The 6,587-nt window shown below is 41.8% G+C and overlaps 1 pseudogene; it reads right to left on the bottom strand.

The window, feature by feature from the left end:
• Positions 1-5,281: 5,281 nt before the first annotated feature.
• LOC101593200 lies at positions 5,282-6,018 on the bottom strand (annotated as a pseudogene).
• Between the last annotated feature and the right edge of the window lie 569 nt (positions 6,019-6,587).

Genomic DNA, 6,587 nt, shown 5'->3' with positions numbered 1-6,587 from the left:
GGACCACGGTTCAATCCCCCAGCACCACATGCCAGCCAGCCCCGCCCCCTGGTGGGCTGAGCTGGCCACACACTCTCTCTCTCTCTTTCTCTCTCTCTCTCTCTCTCTCTCTCTCTCTCTCAAATAAATAAAAATAAAATAAAATAAAAAATTGTCCAAAGAATAAAGAATAAAACTTTAAAAAAGATGAAAGCAGCAAGTCAGTGAGGAAATTTAAAAGGCGGTAAAGAGAGCCTTATTACTGAACTCAGACCCCCAGAGACCCTCCATGATGCCAGCAGCCTCATCCCTCACTGTGTTGTCACACTATCCTCACCCGGGAGACCTGTCCCATACTCCCAGCCTGCAGGCCAACTGGAACTCACCCCTAGACCAGCACGGCTCATCTCCAGCCCCTCACCTCTCACCCCAGGAGCCCTCAGATGCCTCAGAGCACTCACAGAGCACACAGGTGTCATAGCTGAGCCCCATACCATGCAGCCCCATAGGGAGAACTCTGAGTCATTCACCCCTCGCCCCTTCACTCTCTGCAGACTCCTCACTCAACTGGGGGAACCTGTTTTTTTTCATACAGAACTATTCTTGGTTTTTAATCTGTACTTTCTTGTGCTAGGAACTGAATGCAGGGCTTTTGCATGAAGCTGTATCCTCAGCCCTTTATATTTTGTTTTGGGATAGGCAGTCATGAAGTTGATATGTTGCCCATGCTGGACTCCAACTTGAAACCCTCCTGCCACATTGCTATGTATACAGACATAAGCTAGCTCTCCTTCCCTCCCCTCTTCCCCTCCCTTCCTTTCCCCTTCCCTCCCCTCCTCTTCCCTGCACTTCTTTTGTGCCATCCTTCCAAGTATCTAGAGTACACCACATGCTGGTGTATTTTCAACTCTTCACATTGCCTTTGTATCCTATTCAGTGTCATAGGCACCTACAGATGATTTAAAGTATATGGGACAATATGTGTACTTCCCATGTAAACACTACAGCACTTTATAAAAAGGACTTGACCATCCAGAGATTATGGATTCTACAGCGGATCTTGGAACCAGTTTTGTTAGGTATGAAACGATGAGTGCACATTCACAGGTGCACAGAGATACATGACCGATACTCTGCAGAGGCATATTCATAGATATTTATGTATATAGGCATAGGTACATAAATACATTCATCTGTCTATCTGGACATACCGCCATTGCACTTATGTGTGTTTATGTAGCACCTACTAAATGAATATATACTAGATATTTGGATATTTATCATTCTGCATATATGTATTTACTATGTTTGTGATACATAAAATAGATGTGCATATGGACATATAAAAATGCAGAGTAAATATTTTGTATAAGTGTGTGTGGGTATACATGAAGGCATTTTCTCCATGCTAGTATGCAGGCGTTTGGTGCTCATCAAGTATTTCTTTGCATGTCGGTGAAGACATTGACTGATTCCCTGTATGTACAAATCTTAGTGGATGGCGACACATTCATTTCCAGATGTTAGCTATAAACAACAGAGACAAGAGCAGAGAAACAGCCTGCTGATGTGTGCTGTCCAGACACTGGAATACAGCAACTCAGGAAGAAAAGAAGGAGGGGAGTGGTCCCCGGGACCTAGGAAGGTTCTGAAGTGAGAATTGAAAGTCCTGGGCATAGCTAAGAGAGAAACCTGAACACGGAGGAGGCAGCAGGCATTGCTTTCTCCCTGAGCCAGCACTCACTGTGAGAGGTGCAGTTCAAACCTTTGGACACACGGTGATGGCTGTCAAACCCAGAGGCCTCCACAGAGAGATGCAGCAGTGGAAGGTAGCAATGTGCATGGAAGACTACACTGGGTGGCAGCGAGTGCCTCTGGATCAAACATCCCAATGGAGTGAGCAGTTGGCGGGAGCCATCTTGGAGCAGGGACGACTGAGCTCAGAACTGAAAATAATTCTTGTGTTCATCTAACTTCCCAGCTGAGTTTAAGCCCTCAGAAGGTGCCCTGACTGCTGCAGGTTGAATGGGTTTTGTCTCAATGTCATGGCCAGAAATCAGCCTAAATTTCAGGGGAAAGAAAGTTGCAGGTTTGCTGAAATTATCAGCTACCCTGCAGTAGTTACTGCTGGCTTTCTGGGATCAATCAACATGGATCTGGTTGCTATCTCCACACATTCCTTTTTTTCTTTCCTTTTTGTGTTTGTTCATTTGTTTTAGAGGCAAGGTCTTGCTGTGTTACCCAGGTTGGCCTTGAGGCCTTGAGCTCCAGTGGTCTCCCACCTCAGCCTCCCAAGTAGTTGGGACTATAGACAGGTACCACCATTCTTGGACCAGACCTTGTCCTAATTATTCTCTAAGCAATATGCTATAACAATTACTTCTACAGCACTTCATTCTATTAGGTGTTATACATGATCTGCAGATGATTTTCAAGTTCATAGAAGGGTGTGGATACAGTTCTATGTAAATACAGCATCATTTTATGGAAAGGACTTGAGCATCCACAGCCTATACAATCTGCAGGGGACCTCAGAACCAATTATCCTTGGGTACTAAAGCATGATTGTACATTCGCAACTGCACAAAAATACAACAGTCAGCACTACATATGGGATAGTAGATAGAGTTCATGAATGCATTTCTGTTTCTGTGTAAATAGTAAGATTTCTTTTTTAATTTTTTATTTAATTTTATTGGTACAATTTAAGTGTACATAATTATCACCTTCCTTATATAGAATTTGTATTTGTACACGATGCCTTTTTTTTTTTTTTTTTTTTTTGGAACCAGGGATCAAACGCAGGACCTTACACTTGCCAGATAGTCGCTTATGCTTCTGAGCTAGCTCCCTAACCCCTGTACACAATGTGTTGCTTCCTCTTTTTTTCCCTATTCATAACCCATCCTGTCAAATCACCTTCCCTGTTCGAAAAGCTGTTTTCATTTTATCCATCTTTCTTGATTTTTTCTTTCCTTTCCTTCCTTTCCCTTATTAAAAAACTTTTACACAGCAAGAGAAATCACCAACAAAATAAAAAGACAACCAACAGAATGGGAAAAAATTTTGCCAGCTGGTCTTCAGACAGAGGACTAATGTCTAGAACATATAAAGTAACATTTCAATTACCTGTCTCTGCATGGATCTTTCTCTTCCACCCCACCCCTTGTCTTAATACTAGGGATTGGGTCTAGTACCTTCCTTCTGAGGTACATTCCCAGAACCTTTTTTTTCTTCTTAATTTTGAGAAAGTTGGGCTCAGTCACTAAATTTCCCATCCTGGTCTAGAACTTGCTATCCTCTTGCTTCAGCCACACTTCAGCCATCAAATGCTGGGATTATAGGTGATCCCCACCATGACCAGTAGGTCTTTCTAAATATAGGCTATATGGTGCTTGCCTGGCAAGTGCAAGGTCCTGAGTTCAATCCCCAGTACTGCCAAAAAAAATAAATAAATAGGCCATATGGATATATTTGAGGGCTTTAGATAGTATATAATTTAATGTGTTTGTACAATAAAATATATTTGTTATAAATAAACTAAATGAAGCTAGACCTAGAGGCACATGCCTGTAATCCTTGCACTCTGGGAGACTGAAGCAGGAGAATCTCAAATGGAAACTTAGCCTGGACAGCTTAGTGAAGCCTGTTCTCAAAGAAAGTTAAAAATTGCTGGAAGTGTAGCTCAGTGGCAAAGTCCTCAGTTCAATCTGGGTACCAAAGGGGGAAGGGTGTAAAGGAAAACATACACTGAAAAAAGGAAAAAAATTAAAAACAAGAAGTAGAGGGCTGGGGAGGTAGCTCAGTGGCGTAAACGCCTGCCTAGCAAGCACAAGGTCCTGAGTTTGATCCCACATAACAAAAGAAGAAAAAGAAGGAGGAATATGAGGAGGAGGAGGAGGAGGAGGAGGAGGAGGAGGAGGAAGAAGAAGGAAGAAGAAGAAGAAGAAGAAGAAGAAGAAGAAGAAGAAGAAGAAGAAGAAGAAGCTGTAGTATATCCATATAGCTACACCCAAGATGATGTAAAATGCATGTATTAAACATGTACAAATAATTTTTAAATTTAAAAAAAAAACAAGAAGAATGTGTGTCAGTATTACAGCTCTTAAAATAATGTTTTCATTTGATTCCTTATTTTCATTGCTGGTAACTGAACCAGGGCCTCACACATGCTAGTCAAGTGCTCTAACACGGAATTACACTCCCAGCCCAGATTTTTTCTTTTCTTAATTGGTTGTAAAGATTAATAGCTTTTATTGTGGCAAATTTGTACACACACACAACACACTTTGATCATTTCCCTCACCCTTGTGTATCTCTCCTCCAATTCTACCTTTTGGGAGAGTTAATGCATACATTTTGCACATATCTATCCCATTATCCACCTTTGCACCCTTTCCCCTTATTCCCTTCCTCTTGTCTAATAACAGTCTCCCTTCTATATTCTTGTCATCTCTTTTGGATTCCACATATTAGGGGAACCCTGCAATATTTGGCTGTCTGAGTCTGGAGTATTTCACTCAGCCAGAGGTCTCTACCCATCCATTCATTCTCCTGCAAATGACAGAATTTTGTTCTTACACTAATACTCCACTGTGCATACAAGCCACATTGTCCTTATCCATTCATCTGTCGGTGTGCATGTGAGCTGGGCCCATGTCTTGGCTGTTGGGAATCATGCTGAAGACACATGGGTATGCAGATACCTGCAGTATGCTGACTTCCATGTCTTCGAGTATCTACAAAAGAGTACTGGAGTAGTGACTATCTTCTTAGATTTTTGAGGAAACTCCATACTGATTTCTACCATGTTTGTACTAGTTTCCTGGCCCACATCCTCGCCAGCATTTGCTTGTTACGTTCTTCATAGTAGCCATTCTGCCTGGGGTAAGATAGAATCTCAGTGTCGCTTCGATTTGCATTTTCCTCATGACTAAAGATTTTGAACAATTTCATATATTTGTTGGACATTTCTAGTTTTTTGTTTGAAAAATGTTTGACAAATTCCATTGCCCATTTATGGTTTATTTTTTACTTTTTGTGTTAGTTGTTTTGAGTTCTTCAAATATTCTTCATTCATTATTGATCCTCTCTTGGAACAGTAGCTGGGAAAGACTTTCTTCCACTCCCCAGGCTGTGTCTTTACCCTCTGAGTTGCTTTGCTTACTGTGTAATAAGTTTTTTTTTTCTTTTCTATTTTTTTATTAACAAGCAAAATAATTAAAAACAAAACCACAACAACCTTAAAGTTGAAACAGCAGTAGGTCAAATTGCTGCGGAGTTCATCGATGTGCCTGGGGTTCTACTCTCTCATGGGAGGCAGGACAGGCACGTGGCTGTGAGGTAGGCCACGTGACCGAGAAGAATCAGAAATGGAAACCACCACAGAGGAGAGAGCATCAAGACCTGTCCATCGCGCAATCCCAAAGCACTCTACTCTTTGCCTTTTCTTTGCCTCTGTATCCTCTGTGGTTCCAGTTCCACCTGAACTTGGGACAATCCCAAATCGCCTCTTCCTCTTTTTCAGCTTATCATCTTCAGACTTTCTAGAGCATGAAGAGACATTCAAAGGAAATCTTTGTGTTCTTTCCTTTAGCTTATCCAGGTTAACCGTAGGCTCGGTATCAGATAACAGACCTTTCGTTAGAACTGAGGAAATACCAAGCCTGGCTGCCCGAGCAGCTTTCGTGCTTTCCAAGCTCACAGGTACACTGAATCATTCAGCCCTCTTTTGCATTCTCTCGGTCTGCGGCATCTCAGATGTAATTTTTACCACGTTTTTCTCTAATGCTGTATCAACAGTTTTTTCAGGAGGTTCTTCCTCTTTCGTAGGCAGCTCTACGGGCTTTGGTTCTTCTTCCTGTTCATCTCCCAGTACATCCTCTTCATTCGCCTCCTCTTCAGCATGCTCTTCAAGATATGCTGGAGCCTGTTGAGGAGATTTTGTTTTATTCCTTTGGCCTCTAAACCACATGCAAGACATTCTTGCTTTAGTTCCGCAAGCTTCAGTTTATGAAGCTCCACTGTCTCCGTCACCATTTTGTTATCCCCTGTGTAGTACAGTCTCATTATTCGGTGTTTTTCTTTTCTGTTTTTGAGTCAGGATCTTGCTATATACTCCAAGATGACCTCAAAATCACAGCGATTCCCCTGCCTCAGCCTGCCAATCGCTAAATTAACAGGTGTGCCCCACGATGCCTGGCTTATTACTTCACTCATGCTATTACTTGCTGTATTACTGGAGTCTTATTCCTGAAATCTTTCTTTGAGGTTATGCTTTCAATACTTTCAACCCCTCAAGTGCTTGCATGATGCCCATGCAACACCACATGTGGCTTCAGACAGTATTTCTTCAAATACTTTATCCATCTATTATTTCTTCCTGCCCTCTAGGAATCCAATGACATGAAACTTTTTATTTTTCTTTTTACCCTACAGGCACCCCCACAAACTCTGACTATGGTTTTTTTTTTTTTTTTCAATGTTCTTTCTGTCATCAAGACTGGGTAATTTCTATTGTTCTGTCCTCAGGCCTACTTTTTTCTTTTTTTTACCACAATTCAAACTCAGGATCTTGCCTTTGACAGACAGGAGTTGTGCTGCTGAGC

This window comes from Octodon degus, unplaced genomic scaffold, assembly GCF_000260255.1.
Source record: "Octodon degus isolate 3935 unplaced genomic scaffold, OctDeg1.0 scaffold00055, whole genome shotgun sequence".
NCBI classification, from domain to species: domain Eukaryota; kingdom Metazoa; phylum Chordata; class Mammalia; order Rodentia; family Octodontidae; genus Octodon; species Octodon degus.
The sequence above is the reverse complement of the archived record's forward strand: the minus strand, read 5'-3'. Positions and strand labels throughout refer to the sequence as shown.